The sequence below is a fragment of the Dreissena polymorpha genome, chromosome 11 (genome assembly GCF_020536995.1).
Source record: "Dreissena polymorpha isolate Duluth1 chromosome 11, UMN_Dpol_1.0, whole genome shotgun sequence".
Taxonomy (NCBI): domain Eukaryota; kingdom Metazoa; phylum Mollusca; class Bivalvia; order Myida; family Dreissenidae; genus Dreissena; species Dreissena polymorpha.
The window spans coordinates 45,500,412-45,520,300 of NC_068365.1; the positions used below are offsets into that span (position 1 = coordinate 45,500,412).

The 19,889-nt window shown below is 36.7% G+C and overlaps 3 non-coding genes across 3 annotated transcripts; 2 read left to right on the top strand and 1 right to left on the bottom strand.

Annotated features, from left to right (window-relative positions):
* Positions 1-1,170: 1,170 nt before the first annotated feature.
* On the top strand, positions 1,171-1,242 carry Trnac-gca (transfer RNA cysteine (anticodon GCA)). The gene has a single exon. It is a non-coding gene; the product is annotated as a tRNA-Cys (tRNA).
* A 167-nt stretch (positions 1,243-1,409) lies between these two features.
* Trnad-guc (transfer RNA aspartic acid (anticodon GUC)) lies at positions 1,410-1,481 on the bottom strand. Its single transcript has one exon. It is a non-coding gene; the product is annotated as a tRNA-Asp (tRNA).
* A 265-nt stretch (positions 1,482-1,746) lies between these two features.
* Positions 1,747-1,819, top strand: Trnac-gca (transfer RNA cysteine (anticodon GCA)). The gene has a single exon. It is a non-coding gene; the product is annotated as a tRNA-Cys (tRNA).
* The last annotated feature ends 18,070 nt before the right edge of the window (positions 1,820-19,889 follow it).

The following is a 19,889-nucleotide window of genomic DNA, read 5'->3' on the forward strand; positions in this document are numbered from 1 at the left end:
CCTAAAAAATGATCGGGATATTAAGAAATAAGAGAAGCAACTTCTATAAGAAACACTAATTGACATACCATTAAAAGATTGCAGTGCATTATATCATAATGACATTATATATAATATCCACTTAAATCCTACACTTACAGTTTGAAACTTACATTCCTCTCAAATATTAACATTAGCAAATCAGATATAGATGCGCTGTATCATATTTCCAAAGATTACAGATGATCCCACGAAAAAAACGAAACTTAAACAAAATGACAACTGTTAAAAAATGACAACAGCAATTTTCCGCTACTTTTATGTGGTTAAAAACGCAATATCGCGTGAATCTTTTTGTATACAAAGATCTTTTCTCATGATAGCTTTATGAAAACAGACAAAACAGGACCATGCAAGGCGTTCTTTTCTTCGAGTGAATGAATATCGTTCACAAAAACAACTTGTCATCTCAGTGTCATCACTATTTAACCCTTTGCATGCTGGGAAATTTGTCGTCTGCTAAAATGTCGTCTGCTGAATTTCTAAAATAAGCATTTTCTTCAATTTTTTTCAAAGAATACTATCAGAATAGCAAACAGTTTGGATCCTGATGAGACGCCACGTTCTGTGGCGTCTCATCTGGATCCAAACTGTTTGCAAAGGCCTTTAAAATTCGGTTCCCGCACTGAAAGGGTTAAGCGATGGATACAGATAATACATAGTTTATTTCATGTTGTTATGGTACAAACGTAAAGAATGTAGAATATCAATAACCGCAGGACGACGACAACAACACTACCAGTAAGACTATTACTGCAACTGGTGTTTGTTGCTGATGAATTTACTATTACATGTGCTGCTACTATACTATTACTACTACTTCTGCGTCTGTTTCTGCTGCTGTTGTTGTTGATGCTACGGTTGTTGCTGATGTTGCTTCCGTTGCTGCTGATTTTGCTACTGTTTCTTCTACCAATACTGCTACTGCTTGCCCAAACGAATTGTGTGCTGTGTGCGTTATATCACTTATCATTTGTATCGGTGTTCGCTCTACGTATATCATTATCCCCACAGAACTGATGGACTAACGGACCACCATAGTCACGGCGACATATTGTGTCACACCTTGTGTGGGAGGCGACATCTGGACGACATTATCTGTTAGAAAGAAATTAGCAGGATTGACTGTATGGGGATATAGCTCAGTGGTAGAGCATTCGACTGCAGATCGAGAGGTCCCCGGTTCGAACCCGGGTGTCCCCTATTTTGTCATCCGATTAAACAATTTATATTTAAAATTTTCCTATCAAGTAGCTGCTTAAACATGGTTGCTAAATAAATGTCGTAGTTCCTGATGAATTGCTTTACCGTTCATAAAATTCACCACATGCCTTTATCAAATCACGAAAGAAATACCAATAAAAGAACTGCTCCCCGACGGGGAATCGAACCCCGGTCTCCCGCGTGACAGGCGGGGATACTTACCACTATACTATCGAGGAGTTATTTAAGTTGTTGAAAGACTTAAAAATATTGCCAACACACTTGTGTGCTTTAAACCGCAATGATCGATACCAGTTACGTTCAAACATCTGTTAACTCTTATATTAGTGTATCGGTATCTCGATCGCTACAGTGTGCACTTCGAAAAAACACACCGTTTAATAGTCACCCAAATTAATAAAGAGATATGTCCCCATGCACAAACTACAGAATCGATATTACGTGTATTAAAAATGAAATAAACGGCATAAAAATGAAATATGTGGGGATATAGCTCAGTGGTAGAGCATTCGACTGCAGATCGAGAGGTCCCCCGGTTCGAACCCGGGTGTCCCCTAATCTTTTGCTCTAACCGTTATAAATACAATATTATATAGCATAAGTTTGAAATCCGCCCAGAAAATACGAGCTTCAACGAATGGAACATGCTTGCTTAATCAACATTACGTGACGTCTTTACAATTCTCAACATGACATCTTTGTTTTCCGCGTGTTAGCTGTTTTCAGTAAAGTACACGTGGCTTCTGATACGAACGAGCCACCCTGTCGACAACATATTATACTTACCAGTACTCGTTTTTCATATAAAAAATATCATAAAATAGGTGTTAGATTTTAAGGTGCTTTACGGTAAATTAAGGGTGATGGCAATGTAAGAGGACCCCGATTTACTCATTAAAAATGAACATCACATAATTATGTATACCAAGTATCTAAAAAAAGGTTTAAGTAATGTGTTAACATTAATGTAAGCCTCTGGTCAAGATTTACACAAATGCACGTGCTCAGCGTTAGACCGTTAAGGTAAAGTTTGTATTTCGAGTTCGATTAAAAGTTATAACATTACATAGGAATTTGTTTTATGCGCAAGTCATAGCTAATACTCGATCTCTCCAACCTTATTGAAGCGAATTGACCAGCAGATAACAAGACAAGGCTTAGAACAGCGGAGTGACAGAGGGCCTCATCGAGACGATAGCTGTTTCCGCGAGTTAGGGGCATTGCTTTGTCTCGAAAACATCACATTGGAAACAAGTTCATCCGTATTTTTAAGTTGAAAGCTTATTTTCACGTAACCAGAATTTAATTAAATTAAATTGCATATAAAACTGTGAATTAATGAGGTTGATTATTGTTAAGGAACAAACGAGTAATGACATCAACAAAAGTGAATGAAAAAGCTGTCCCTAGTTAGCGGTCATGTTCATGAGGTTGAAACCATAATTATGGTTCGCGTTTACAGAATTTATACGGGTTTTACACGCTGTGTGGGATATAAAACACACGTTCACTGAGCGAAATATGATTATACACTTTTAAGTAGAATGGGTTTATTTACAAAAAGAATAGGATTTAAGATCATAGAGCCCTAAACTCGTCTATGGGGACGTAAAATCAACAGGATAACACTAAACCCGGATTGATTAACTGTATTGGACTTAACTGTACGGAGCTTAGCAGGTTTACAAACATTCTTTGTTTATTTGCAGGAATGTCCGCGGACTTTTGATGCCGACTTATCGGACCTGTAGATCTGTATGAATCAACCAATAATCAAACACATTAAAGGATTCATAGTTTCCGTCTTCTTCAATGTCCCGCTTTGTACAGGATTTTCGGCGGCGACTGTTCTGATTGGCATAGAGCTCGCATTGAAAGTCGCTTTTAAGTATTTTTCTTCACAGAAACTAACGTGTAGACATTATGCTGTCTTTTCTTGCCCTCTTTCATTGAAATAAAAACGCATTTTACGCGTAAGTTCATTTGTGTTAAAGGGACCGTCATCCGCGATAGACGAAAAAAGAAAAGTTCTAAAATACCGTATTTTTAACAATTATTATGTTTATATTGATTAAAATATTATGACTGGTATATTACATTACTAGAAAATAGCTCATATTTTCATAATATTCGTTAATAAAATTCCGCGGTGTGAATTCGAAAGTACATCGCGAAAATATGTGATATGAAAACATGCACAATTTGCATTCCTGGGTTTACCACGTGACGATGATGATCAATCTATTTGCGTTAATTATAGTTCACTCGTAGTTACCTGGTACCTGTACCCAGTATAATTTATTACCGAATATACTGAAAATATGAAAACTTAACAACTTTTTTCAAGTTATGTAATATACCAGTCGTGACATTTTAATCAATATATTGTAAAAAATACGGTATTTTAAAACTTTTCTTTTTTCGTCAATCGTTGTTGACGGTCCCTTTAACTCATTTACGCCTAGCGTATAGAAAAAGGCATCGGCAAACAGCGTAGACACAGATGAGAAGCCGCATGATGCGGAGTCTCATCAGGGTCTGTTTGCTTAAAGGAATTTCTGTAAGAAATATACTAAATACATATACTAGAAATCCCTCATTTTGGAAATAAATTTATCCAATTTAGAAGGATGGGAGAGTCCACTAGGCACAAATGGTTTACAAGGCAAAGCTTACACAATTTTACAACAGTAGAAACTAAACGATAACAAAATGCATGTCAGACCACTTGGAAACACACGCTGTAATGTTTATTTTCTTGGCGCGGAAATAAGGAAATTACACGTTCGTTTCTGGCCTTAACTGCATACATCCATACCACTGATCTGTAACCCTCGATGACATTACATGGCAGGATTTTAAACGCTTCAGATTTGTTTGCCTATTAGAATGTATTTCCAAAATCTAGCCCCTTTCCGAATGTAAGTCTAATGTTAAAATTGTCAAATAATACAGAACTGAAATAAGTATTTAGGTGCTTGATATGACTTACACATTGGAGTTTGTAGTTTCTTAATAACTCGTTAGTGACATGCATACAACTGTAAATTGCCTTGATTTTGCCGCATGTTCGATCCACCTTTCAGCGACTTATAAGGCTTCCAGACTTCTGACCGGATATAAACCTCTTGGTGCGACAGATAAGGGCCGATAGTGTTAATGGAACCAGACAATTCTGACGGTTTCATTGGGTAGTTTAAACATCCATAAACTGTCCATAAAATCTAATTGAGGATTCTTGTCGGCGTCCCAACTAATTGAAATCGTCCGCTGTTTCTAGCTTTATTGCTTCAGAAGGATTCCCCGCATTTCGACACGTTGATTTCTTCGTTTTACTTTCAACTTGATATCACGATGTTGTAAACAAGTCCACAGTCACCAACTGTCGAAACAATACTAAATACGGCAATAATGAATTGTGTAATTACGGCACTGCATGCCATCCATACAAATGATGTTTCAACTTTAAATGCTTATTTTTAACTTAAGAGTAAAAAAAAAAAGATAAATAAAGAGAGCAGCCACGTCCCTAAAAATAACTGTCATCGCTGTATGCAACTACTTAAAGGTCACACGAACACAGAAAAGGTTCAGTTTACAGGGATGTGTTACCGACTACTTAATTTAACCTTAAAAAGAAACATATCACATGTAGTGTATGGTAATATTTGAGATTTTGTTTTGTATTTTTAAGTGCTTGCATGTCTCAAAGAATCGTCCTAATCACATTTCAGAATTAATTACAAAGAACAACGAAACAAGCTTGTCTTTCATAAGACGCACAATTATTATGCTATTGGTGTTTTAATACTTTTATTTACCCTCAACTACTGTGTTAAATGCCACTTGCGAACCACAAATTGCATCATAAATACTTTTAACTGTATAGGGCGATGGCGCAAACTACGCAGCACGCATAATCTCATTCCAAACCGAGTGTTTTATAGTAGTTTGATGTTAAAGCAGTATTTAGAAGAACATTGTACACATTCAACGCGTGCTTTTGATAAGCGCACGATTGCCTCTTTGAAGAGACGTGTGCAAGTAGCCCTGTTTGAATAATACTTGAGTGCATGAAGGTTAATTCGGTTATTGTCATTAACTTCCTTCGGTTTCAATTGAATCTCGTAAACCCCTATACAAGTAACAAGCGTTTCACATCATGTCATCCCTTATAAACAACATGTAAGCATATGATTGCACTTTTGAAGAGTCTTTTTCCACATTTTCCCGGACACAAGTATGTCTTGCGCACTTGCGGAATGCTATTTCAGTCTATGTACTTTTAGGAGAGTGAGTTTGTGCTTCGTGCAAACTGATTGGCAATTCATTTAAGTTATGTTCAACAATCAGGAAAATAAGGTAATATGTAACATGACGAAGCTCTCGAGATGGTTTCATATTTTGAGATAAATGTCCGAATATATGACCTCCATATTAGCTAACCAATGCCAAACAAGCCGAATAGTAGACGCGTTACCGGAAATAATAATTATGCAGAGGTGAAGATACGTTTTTATTTCATAATTGATCGTTTCTTATCACATATTTAATCAGTTATTAAAAGACATAATTCGTAACTCCAAATGATATCTACAACAAGAAACCCTGCGTTTAGTCTGGGATAAAAAAAGTTGACAATTACAATAGAGGCGGAAATTGACGAACGCATAACGGAAATAACCGATCATCAAAATCAACATTATTTAGATCTAAATATTTATTTCTTATTTTTGGTTTTAATTTCAATGTAATTATATGATATTCCTTTATAAAATATGATTTTTAAGTCAGAATTCTTCTGTTGATCTTTAAGCTGACAAAAAGAGGCATACACAAAAGTCTATAAAGTTCAGTTGGCAGGCTAATTTTACAACTTTTAAACCAAATATTACTTCATTGTTATTCAGCTTAGTTGCTCGAATTCGTCATTTAAAATACGTACAGAAGCTAATGATATATCATCTTCCCGCTGGCGTGGTTCACAAGTTCACAAGGGGCGGTGGTGGTGATGGAGATTGAAGATCAGAAAGGCCCAGCCAACTGATCAATAGTTATATAGTATTATTTTAGACGCATGCTATGATGTAATATAGCAAACAGTGAATCTTAACCCATTTATGCATAGCGTCTAGAAAAAATGCCTTGGCAAACAGCGTAGACCCAGATGAGACGCCGCATGATGCGGCGTCTCATCAGGGTCTGCGCTCTTTGCATAAAGGAATTTCTGTAAGAAATATTCTTAATTTAGAAATAAGTATACTAGACATCCCTAATTTTGGAAATAAATTGATCCAATTTAGAAGGATGGTAGAGTCCACTAGGCATAAATGGGTTAAGAAACACGATCAAAAGAAAAGTATTGTTCTGACCCATTATAGAACAACAACGGCACACATACAATTATTTAAACTACGACCACCTCCTTTAAACGATCAATGCAAAAGGGTTAAGACCGGTATGAGGGCCAGCTAAATCTCACATGCAAGAGGGTTTACATCAGTTTGAGGGCTAGCTAAATCTCACATGCAAGAGGGTTTAAACCGGTATGAGGGCTAGCTAAATCTCACATGCAAGAGGGTTTACATCAGTTTGAGGGCTAGCTAAATCTCACATGCACGAGGGTTTAAACCGGTATGAGGGCTAGCTAAATCTCACATGCAAGAGGGTTTAAACTGGTATGAGGGCCAGCTAAATCACACATGCAAGAGGGTTTAAGCCGGTTTGAGGGCTAACTAAATCGCGCACTTTACCCCAGAATTAATCATAAACCAAACGCGCATCTTAAACAGTCCCAGTCAAATATACTGATACAAGTAAATGAATGTTTGTGTGTGTGTTGTTTTGTTTTGTTGTAAGAAAAACAAACCAAACAATCACGTTATACAGGAATGGGGTACGATTGTAATTATGTTTATAGACATGAATTTAAAATATCAATGTATTAAGCACATAAATGTGAAACTTTAATTTTTTAAGTATATAAATGTTGTTGTTTTTAATTTGAAACATGTGTTATATATGGATGTTTGATTACTACAATGTATATACGCACCCTACCCTTCAAGTATGTTTTCATGACCTGCTGTAGGTTACATGAATGTTACATGTATGTATTACTAAATGGCGAAACTAAAATTGATGCACAAACAAAGAATTGGATGATGAAGAATCAAATGAGTCGTGCTCTGAGAAAACTGGGAATAATGCATGTGCGTAAAGAGTCGTCCCAGATTAGCCCGTGCAGTCCGCACATGCTAATCAGGGACGACACTTTCCGACTTAACTTGATTTACGGTAAGGGGGGACTTCCTTGAAACTAAGAATACCATAAAAGCGAAAAGCTTTCGTCCCTGATTAGCCTGTGGAAAGTGCCGTCCCTGATTAGCCTGTGCGGACTGCACAGGCTAATCTGTGACGACACTTTAAGCACATGCATTATGCCCAGTTTTCTCAGGACGCGGCTCAATTATATATACCAATACAGACAACAATTAAAAGCATGAATGTCAAAACGTGGCGCGTTAACATTGATGGATACAGTAGCTTTAAGAAGGCGGTTAACTCAGCGAGAAAATTAGACTGTATTACGGTGCATGTCGTAACATGTTTGTTGAAATCCCAAAACGTGTTCAGTGAACGAATTATAAAGTCACCATTTGCTAGATTTGTTACGGAACCTGAACGTAACCTTCACCTTTAAAAAGCGCGCGCAGTCTGTTATGTAAAGTGTAAACAAACCGCCGTATATTGGTGTAATTTGTAGTGTTGCTTTTTTTACTCACGAGTTAGTGTTAACCTAAATCGCACATCATTTGAATAAAGCAAACGTAAACATGCGTGTTTTGCAATGGTTTCTGACCGAATTAGGCCATGCGTTTAATGGATTTTTCAGGGCACTTGCTGCTTTTGAGATGTTTGGATTATTTTACGCTATCGCGGCATGTTCTAAATAAATATATATGCGTACATTGGACAAAATGGTTCAAAATCGGTTAAATGTAATGTTGGCTATTGAGTAAGAATACAATGCAGGTCACACACCAGGGACAAATGCAACAGCCTAAATAGCCATACCTATAAGAAACACGTTGACAAATTAGTGCAAAACAATTAAGAAGTGCATTCAATGTATGTTAGAAAGGTTATATCAACACTCCTACTCGGCAAGACGTGAGATTACGTCGTTAATTCGCCTTAGCTAATAACACTTATCATGGCTGGGTAGAACCAATCACATACAGTCTTTACGGTATTTTTCGTGAATATTGAACTAAATCTTGAAGGGATTTTCCCAAACATGTCTCGGTATGAGGTCATATTGTCCTACTTGTTTCATGATTCAGATTCATAAATGCAGGCTAGAGGTAATTCACATACCCAACGGTTATTCATAGAATATCTACAGACAGCATGCACATTCCGCATCGTACATGCATAGCTTGAGTAATATCATTGGAAGCAGTTGTAGAGCTAAGATTGTTTAATGCATGAGCGTACAGTGTCATTCCTAGCCTGTACGGTCCGCACAGGCTAATCAGGGCCGACTCTTTCCTAAACTTTGCCTAAACTGGATTTTTGCTAAGAAGAGACTTTCTTTAAACGAAAAATATCATATAAGCGGCAAGTGTCGTCCCTGATAAGTCTGTTCGGACTTCACATGCTAATTTGGGACGACATTTTACGCACATGCATTAAACCCCCTTTTCACATGTCACGGCCCATATAAATCCCAAACACACGTGCAGTAATTAAGTCTGTTTACCATAATTATACAGTATACGTAGTATATGTATAACAAATCACCCCTTCGACAATACAACAGTAGAACCCTGCTGTAATAGTGCGCTTACACTTTTCAATTTGAACACAAAGTGTAATGATGAATGCGGATTGATCTAACGTGACAGCAGGATACAGTGCATCAATACATGCTGTTGAAATCAAGTGAATGCAGTGAACCTCGTTTAAAAGTATTGCAACACATAACGTATTGATTCCGTAGTTGGTTGTTATCGGGGACAGAGAGTCGTATACTAGAGACATCGAAATTGAAGTCTTTTGATAAGTATGACAAAACTGACCTTAGACATAAATGTGGTTGGCAAAACGCCCATTGATATTACCTGAGTTGCCCATCAAGAGAAAACAAAAGCGGTTTATGTGTGTCTACTTGTTTTAACCCATGTATGCCTAGCGTCTAGAAAAAGGCCTTGGCAAATAGCGTAGACCCAGATGAGACGCCGCATGATGCGTCGTCTCATCTGGGTCTGCGCTGTTTGCTTAAAGAAATTTATGTAAGAAATATTCTAAATATAGAAATAAATATACTAGACATCCCTAATTTTGAAAATAAATTGATCCAATTTAGAAGGATGGGAGAGTCCACCAGGCATAAATGGGTTCAGTGAAACAAAATGGTGTGAATTATCGCTCTATCGCCAAAAAGTTCTTTTTTTTTTCAATAGCACCGCCAAAAATTTAACGATTCACAATAATGAAACAATATGCATTTACATGCACCATTCCTCTCAATCTCTATTAAACATTATTGTATGCAATTTTAATAATTTGAAGTTAATTTAGCGAATTTTATCGAAGGCAGCATACATGATCACAACCCGAATAGTTTTAGTGAATTCAGCAAAATGAACGAAAACTCAACTTTGAAACACCAACAAAAGTTGAGGTATTAATCACAAAAAATAGGACCGATCTGTTCAGTTGAAACAAACAAGTTTTTTACGCGTAACGGTTGAAATCGCCATGAAGTAACATTTTGGTTTAACGAGTATTTTCATGGTCTGAATACTTCGAAACAGCGTGTTTCTGCACTACCCAGTCCATGATTAGTACATAAGTGAACAGTTTCAATAGTGTTGGAACATTAACCTTGTGGTTTAACGTTCGCCGTTGCAAATTTTTTATAGATGTGTCCCACAACAAATGTACACATTATCGTTTTGCTTTAAGCACTTTGTATGGGTGCATCTGAACGTAAATACATCTTTACACTATTCAACTTTCATTTAGCGCTTTGATGCGTCTGCTGGTTTTTTAAACGATATTTCAGCATTATATAATATTCAAATTTTGACAAGTGTTTGTCGCTCGAGCATGAAATAGAGTATTACATGGCAATGGCCACTGTCAGGATTTATTATATGAGCCGTGCTCTGTGAAAAGTGGGTATAACCCATTTATGCCTAGTGGACTCTCCCATCCTTCTGAATTGGATCAATTTATTTCCAAAATTAGGGATGTCTAGTATATTTATTTCTATATTTAGAATATTTCTTACAGAAATTCCTTTAAGCAAACCGCATGATGCAGTGCATCATCAGGGTCTGCGCTGTTTGCTTGAAAAAAAATCTGTAAGAAATATTCTTAATATAGAAATAAATATACTAGACATCCCTAATTTTGGAAATAAATTGATCCAATTCAGAAGGTTGGGATAGTCCATTAGGCATAAATGGGCACATTGTCCAAGTAATGATTGCATTTCGTACGAGTTGTTAACAAGCCTTTAATGTTTATATTCATAAAAAATGAAATATGTAATTTATCTTTTAACCATCAAAAAATAAAATATGCATTTTAGTTTTTGGACCTTTTTAATAACGCGTATCTTGAAAAATACGTGTTTTGTAATTTGTTTCTTGAAATTCGCAAGTGTCCGCATTGCTGAATCCTGCAAATTTATAGCAAGTGATGTTACGTCTTGAAACGCAAACAAAAATACATTAACTCATTTATGCCTAGTGGACTCTTCCCTCCTTCTTAATTGGATTAATTTATTTCCAAAATTAGGGATGTCTAGTATATTTATTTCAATATTTAGAATATTTCTTACAGAAATTCCTTTTTGAGCAAACAGCGTTGACCCAGATGGCACGCCGCATGATGTTTGCCAATGCTTTTTTCTAGACGCTAGTCATAAATGGGTTAAACAAAATATGCGCGAGTAAAATCATGTCATTTTATTGGAAGTGACGCAATCTCTTGAATATGTTGTATGTCTCACTTGCTGACATTCAGTCCAATATTTTTAAATAGACTTAAGTTATCTGCACGGAATGTCTTCCGCATACGCGAACTTCATATGTCTGTGGTTTTTAGTTGGTCGCGTTAGTGGCCTGCTAAATTTACAGAGCATATTTTGAAAATCAGTATGTGCTTAGAAGCCTTAAGTGCGGTAAGAACCACAACTCACTCTGCAAGGGACGATTACCGCTGCCTGTCTGCAACAGACAACAAATGATTCTGCTCTAGTAGTGAGTGTATATACCCTCTAGCAGTGAGTTTATATACCAGCTTGTAAGTCGACATTGGCCTGTCTAGTGTTAATCATTGAAATCTGTACATATTGGCTGCATTCAGGGAAAACGGGGCTTAATGCACGTCAAATAAGATTAGCCTGTGCACACTGATTAGCCTGTGCAATGCGCACAAGCTAATCAAGGACGACAACAGCGAACAACTTCAGTGCCTTCAGTGCTTTGATTTAATGGGAAACCTGTGTATATGGTCAACGACGATTCAAATACAAACATCATCTCATCGGAATTTCACTCCATCGTTCTAGAACACTGAGTTTTAAATATTTGTATTGCTTTATACGCCACAATCTTGCACATAACGTGTATGCAATTAAACATGAAAGCTTATCAACACGCGAATCTAGTTTCATTCGTTTGAACTACATTATCTTCTCATTCAGAAAGTATAATTTTCCCTATAAAATAATACTGAGCTTCGAATGGATTTACATCATATTAACATAATTCCAAAAGGAAACTAGTTATTACAAAATATTGTTTAAATAATGTCTCTTTAATAACATTCCAATAGGTCTACGAGGAGAGGATATAAAAGTGCGATGTTTTTATCCACTTCCATAAACATGTATAGGGTAGGTGTTCCGTTATTTTCCACTTAAATTCCGCTGTTCATAGCTGAAACCTTTCAAATATCTGTACATGTTAACGTTAATCAAGCGATTCTAAGCAAATGTGTTCTTAAATTATGAATACCAAAGTAAGTTTAAGACCGGCGCAAAAAAATATTGTCGGTTGGGTTAGTGAAAAAAATAACGCCTCTTAATTTACTTTTTTCCTACTCCATTCAGTTGTCAACCGGAAGCGGAAACTTCGCCTTTGGTCATATTTGCTCCGTTATCGAGAACTTGTAACAATGTTATCATTACATGTCAAAAATGTGAATAATTATTTTTTTAAATATAATTTTGGCTGTCGAGACAAAAATACCCATCACGTCCGGTTATATAATACGGAACAATAAAACACAACCTTTTCATACTTTCTTGCATATTTTTATTATGATTTGCATAATTTACCACTAATGTTGTTTTGTAGAAGGCCTTGAAAAAGTGGACGCATTACGAACTATTAACTTTTTTCCACGCCATGACGCATTGACATTTATTAATTGCTTCAGTTTGTGTACATAATATTTTTAAATAATATAATAGGCAGTTACCATAAAGTTTGAACTAGAGACACACCAAGTATGAATGTTCAGAATGCAGTTTCGTCTAAAAAGGCTTTACATTTTGGACATTTATTATTATTATTACATATCAGAACAAACACTACTGAATTGATCAATGCATGAGTACACCTTTGTATTCGTGAAATTACTAGAGCTGCGCTCGGGTTAAACGGGTCTTAATGCACGTGCGTAAGATGTCGTTCACAATTAGCCTGTGAAGTCCGCACAGATTAATAATTGACGATACTTTCAGCCTGGGCTGGATAAGAAAATATTTCCTTTAAACGAAAAATAAAAATACAAGTGTGTGCGGACTGCACAGGCTAATATGGGATGACACTTTACACACATGCATTTCGACCAGGTTTTTTTTCCAGAGAACGGCTTATTGGATAACACACCCACTATCTAAGATGGTGATCGATCTACACTTACGAACACATCAGTGTTTACATACACGTAGAACGTTTGTAAAAAAGTGTTCGTATCTATGTAATTATTTGGCCACAATCTGTCTGTTTATCGTTGAGACATTCGAAACTGACGGTCTCATTTGACCTAGTAACGTCTACGCAGATGTGATCGCGTGATAAGGCGCTGCGGAGAAGATCTGGCACGAGGCTGCTAATTGACACCCAAGGCTTATCAGCTACACCATAAAAATGGGGCATAATGTACGAGTCCAGACTATCATCTCTGTTAAGAAGTGACTTAGTGACTTTGTTTGAACAGAAAATTCATAAAAGCGGAAAGTGTCATCCCTGATTGGCCTTTGCTTAAAATAGTTTTATAAATTATTTCCATTATTTAAAAAAGTATTCGTCCATAAATCGACGTCAATATAGCATATTAAGTAAATATTAGAGTTGTGACACATTCATACATGATGCAATATAATCAAATACAACTTTAATAATATATACGTGACTAGAGCTAATTGCTATGAAAAAAACAAGATATGTGTTTGTCAGAAACACTATGTCCCCTTCTGCGCCGATTTGAAGCTTATATATTGGACCTTTGACCTTGAAGGATGACCTTGACCTGGACCTTTCAGCATTCAAAATGTGCAGCTCTATGAGATACACATGCATACCAAATATGAAGATGCTATCTTCAATATTGCAAAAGTTATGGCAAAATGTTAAAATTGGAGCAAACAAACACACAAACCAACCAACCAACCAACAGACAGGGCAAAAACAATATGTCCCCCACTATAGTGGTGAGGGACATAAAAAAACTACCGTCAATGACTAAATGATAGCCACCATGCAGTGATGCATATCAGTAGTTTATGAAATTGACTGTGTTAGCCATCGATTATTCATACTGCCTTCATACGATTTGTATTTTTGTTATCAGCTTGTAACTAGTTTTATTTTTTAGTAACACTGGTATAACGATAAAGGCAATCCGTTTCATGTCGAGGGCAAAGGTGACGCCTTATAGTGTTTTACTTGTGCCACAATATAAACTGTTAAATGGCACCCATTTGAGCTTCGCAACCGGGGCCATTTTGTACTAATATTAATAGTCCTAACTAAAGGAGTCGCTTGAAGGGAAAATGGGTCTTATGCGGACAGCGTAGCTCCAGACAAGTCTGTGCAATCGCGCACTCTGGCCATGAACTACGCTGTCCGCTATGTGGTCTCATTTACAGAGATAAGAGCTCCTACCAGACTGCGCGATGCGTAGGCTGGTCTAGAGCTACATATAGCATAATACCCATTTTCGCATAACGCGGTTTTTACAATTATTCGTTACTTTATCTCTTATAATGTCTGCAATTATCTGCTTTGTCAATACAATAACTAACACTGTGCCAAGGACATTTCACTTGGTAAGACGAAAGAAGAAAAAGGATTTGTTTACCTTTAAATAAAATTCAGTTGTAGAACTACTGCAGTTCCCTTGGTCTAAAATTTGTCTTGTTCAGCTCACACACCTAAGCTCCTGGCCATTTCGAAAGGCTAACGTAAAACAGTCCAACAATGGAGGCTACTCGTAAATGTCAGGTCATTTATAGGATAGTTGTTTGCGATTTTCTGACAATTCAAGATCCGTCAACCAACCCCGGCCTTCAAACAAATCCCTGTTTGCAGGATCCTTCATGCCAAGATGAAAAGATGACAAAGACGTATCCGGGACGTATCAGGGACTAACAAGTAGACATTGAAGTTGTCCCCTAGAGATGTTGGCGCTAATTGCGTCGAGTCTGGTTACATTTACGCCACATTTTGCCATGCGCGTAGTCCTGTGAAGAGCCTTCCGAGATGAGGTCGCGCATTTTTTCCTGGTCTATGGAACAGGGCAGCAGACAGGTTAGGTCCTGACCAGACTGCGCGAATGCGGTCGTGCTCTCTGCAAAAGGTGTTTAGTGCATGTGCGTAAAGTGTCGTCACAAGTTAGCCTGTGCAGTCCGTATCATCAGGGACGACACTTTCCGTTTATATGGTATTTTTCGTTTACAGAAACACTCTTCTTAGCAAATATCAGTTCAGGCGGAAAGTGTCGTCCCTGATTAGCATGTGCTAAGGCTTATCTGGGACGACACATGCATTATCCCCCCTTTTAACAGAGCACGGCTCATATGTATCGTGTAATATTTGACAAAAAACGCTTGGGTTGACAATGTATATGTTTCTATATCAGTGATGTATTATAACACATGGTTACATAATCAGATTAATAGAATTTACATCATCCGACAAATACCAAGGGAAAACAGAAAGGCTAAACTATTCATTTTCGTGATGGGGTATTATTCATGTAACACGTTAATTTAAAATTGTGCACGCAATTAATAAGTTTCTATCTCATGAATTCTCCTCTTGCCATACAAGTGCGATATATTAGTCACCCCTCGCGCATGCGCACGTGCATAAAAACAAATCTCCCCACATCCCTTGGTGTCGAACGCGTCCTCTGACTCACAAGGCGTGGGGACCATAGCGACACAAACCTGGGTAATAACCTCAGGGATGGCGGTTGTTGACCTCACGTGAACGTGGCGTCAGCAACGCGGAAAATGAAACTGACTGGTGTCGCCCAAATCATGGGTGCAATAGCTGGTTACGAAGGAAATTTATTATTTCGAACAAATTATAGTTCATTGGCCTTTTAAGAAGTATTCATGCTTGTGGCTAGTGGCCCTGTGATAATAACTCACGGTTGGTGTTTCTTATAATATTTACATATTTTAGCCCATTTATGCCTAGTGGACTTTCCCATCCTTCTAAATTGGATCAATTTATTTCCAAAATAAGGGATGTCTAGTTTATGTATTTCTTTATTCAGAATATTTCTTACAGAAATTCATTTAAGCAAACAGCGCAGACCCAGATGAGACGCCGAAATGATGTAATTATGCCGAGATTATGAAAATGTACTGAACGTATAAATAATTTCCTTGAAGGAAATTGACTATTATATACAGGAATATAAACACGGAGCCCATAAAACACAAACACAACAAATAAAATAATCCCTAGTTATTTAAGGCAACACCGCGCAACAAGGGAAAGTTTATTGACTTGTCGGACAGTTTTAAGTGTTTCATTCGTCATGTGTTTATTACAGTTAATTCATCACTTTCACATGCTAAGGTCGAGAGTACGTAAAAAGTAGAGAAATGATTTAATGAAGCTACATATCAATCATTTTCATTTCATTTCAACAAGCGAGAAAACGATATTTAATATTACAAATTTGTATCTATTCGAATATATTAAATTATTGAGCTGTTTTATATAGACCACACACATGCGAGATGACCGTAACACATTTATGCCTAGCGTCTAGAAAAATGCCTTGGCATGATGCTCATCTGGGTCTGCGCTGTTTGCTTAAATAAATTTCTGTAAGAAATACTCTGAATATAGAAATTAATATACTAGACATCCCTTATTTTGGAAATAGATTGATCCAATTTAGTAGGATGGGAGAGTCCACTAAGCATAAATGGGTTAACAGATATACACATAGAGAACCTTCAGCTGAACTAAAAAACGAAAAGGCTTTGTATACAATGCGTGCCTTTACGTATGGATGGGAAGGAGCAGATTGCCAAACTACGAGGCCCAAAACAAATTTAGTACACAAGCCGAGCCACACACGCAAACTAACACCCATACACGGACAAAACTGGAGTCACCGCTCAGAAACGGTAAACGCAAAGCATTGTGGGTTTAAACCGGTTAAAAGATGCTCCAACAAAACTGGGATCACCGCACAGGAACGGTAAATGCAAAACATTGGGTTTTAAACCTGTTTAACCCATAAAGGACTGGTGGACTCTCCCATCCTTCTAAATTGGATCAATTTATTTCTAAAATTATGGATGTCTAGTATATTTATTTCGATAATTAGCATAATGTCTTACAGAAATTCATTTAAACAAACAGCGCAGACCCTGATGAGACGCCGCATTATGCGGCGTCTCATTTGGGTCTACGCTGTTTGCCAAGGCCTTTTTTCTAGACGCTAGGCATGAATGAGTAAAAGATGTTAAAAACCTTCCTCGTGGTCCAGAATTATTCATAAAACATTCGAGTGTAACTTAAGGTTCGCAACATTAAATCACGAGTCAAACTTTATAGCCATAACATTTGTCAATTTCTTTCTAATAAGCATTTAACTCCTCAATGTTTATTCACATACCAGCGCACAAGAACCTTTACGTTCTGAGGCACGATGAAATGAAACTTAAACGAGTATCAACTACACCTCGTCTTTATTAAAAAGCTCTAGAGACATAGCATCAATTAGTTATATATTAAGAACATCATCATGCAATTCAGCAAGCAGCAATAAGGTTGTAAAAGGATAAATAGCGCAGCCTGGTTATGTATTCGAACAGCTCGTGCACACATACTCAGTGCTATCCCCGTTCGTATTTTCACTCCTCAGTCTATCAATGTTAACAAGGCTTACGCATTACTGACTTATTTCAATAATGTTAAACACCTCGCTTGAATGGCTGACTAAGCATCATTTTGGGTCACTGTCCCCTAGTGTGCAACGTCATTATAGCGCCCTAATTACGCTAATGTCGCAATTGGCCCAGTTCTTGCATTCCGGGCATGTTTGGTCCTGTCTTATTGATACCCATAACAGGGCGCGGATACCACAATGGGTAATTATAGTGATCAAATTCGGGTTGAATATAAAATATCTGTCGATGTTTCCACACAAACAATCCACAGCCGTCTAGATTAAATCTTTAAGGTATTTCAGTCCAATTGTTCAAATAACGAACAATGGGTAACCACCTGTAATAACGACGCAGTGTAAACAAAAAAATGTTACTTGGCAACCGATTTAATAAATTTTAAACACGCGTATTTGTTTTGTTTGCCTGCATAAACACGTCCATTCTTGTTTTGAAAAGAAAGAATACAAGCAATCGATATTTTTTATCAGAGAATTGTTAAACAGACGACAAGAAAAACACGGAAGATTAACGAGGTATTAAGTAAATATTAACTCATCGGATTTGATTTGCTGCGTTTACAATGCATGAGAGGAAATTCGAATCAACAATGGGGAAATTAATAAAAGATAAGACTTAACAAACCACAAACCTCTTCATAAGGCCGCATTGACCTATCTATATAAAGCATTATGTATGCAAATGAAAACTTCGAAATTATAATCCAAATATTTGAAACAATAATAAATATTAGTAAAAATGTGACAATTAATAGTTATTATTAAAATTATTGGTAATTAATAAATACACTTTTATTGGTAAATAAGCAATAAGACTTTCTTATGTAGAGTGACCGTATTTAAAGGACAGAGTCGGGTTTTATGTTACAATCGCTTTCCATAGAAGACTCTTCAAGACTTCTTATTAAAACTATTTAAATGACTGTCAATTGTTGTTCTCAACGGGCACAATATTCGTAAGCGAGTAGGAAAACAAATGTGTCTTGTTCTGAGAAAACTGGGCTTAATTCATGTGCGTTAAGTGTCGTCCCAGATTAGCCTGTGCAGTCCGCACAGGCTAATCAGGGACGACACTTTCCGCTTTAATGGTATTTTTAGTTTCAAGGAAGTCCCTCCTTACCGAAAATCAAGTAAAGGCGGAAAGTGTCGTCCCTGATTAGCCTGTGCGGACGGCACAGGCTAATCTGGGACGACACTTTACGCACATGAATTAAGCCCAGTTTTCTCAGAACAAGACACAAATGATGTTCTTAATAAATAAACACGTGTTGTTCTTTGTGAGCATATCATGCTTAAAGCACAAATGATTAAAAAAATGATTATGTGTGCAACATTTTCTTTAAAGTTGCCCTTCATATTAAAATGTATAATCCAAATCCATTAATAAACGTTACATATAAAATTATAACTATATTTTTAATTTTACACGAATAGTGCATCAAGTTTTTAAGAGTGTTGTGGATGGAGTGTTTTCTTTCTATGTATTTTACGGCACAGGCTAATCTGGGACGACACTTTACGCACATGAATTAAGCCCAGTTTTCTCAGAACAAGACACAAATGATGTTCTTAATAAATAAACACGTGTTGTTCTTTGTGAGCATATCATGCTTAAAGCACAAATGATTAAAAAAATGATTATGTGTGCAACATTTTCTTTAAAGTTGCCCTTCATATTAAAATGTATAATCCAAATCCATTAATAAACGTTACATATAAAATTATAACTATATTTTTAATTTTACACGAATAGTGCATCAAGTTTTTAAGAGTGTTGTGGATGGAGTGTTTTCTTTCTATGTATTTTAGCTAAACACTCCAATGATTTCCGATGCTGATGTAGGCTCTATTATTAGTTTATTGGTTAACCACGAAATGAAGTAAGCTAAATGTTTTCGTAATCCCCAAAATTATATCAAGTCTTAAAATATTTTCGCGTCAAACGTAAATATAAAACCAGCTAATTTACAAGGAAAAAAAACGCACTTTGTAACCTTGTCCAATAGTATATTATGTGCGATATTAACCCTTTACCACTTGCATACGTATGTTGACGCATGTGTAGTCCCATAGAAAGTTCAATTTAATTTAATATCTTTCATAGTAAATTCCAGTTTTAATGGCCTTATTTCTAGCCCTTAGTAACTGATTAGTAGCAC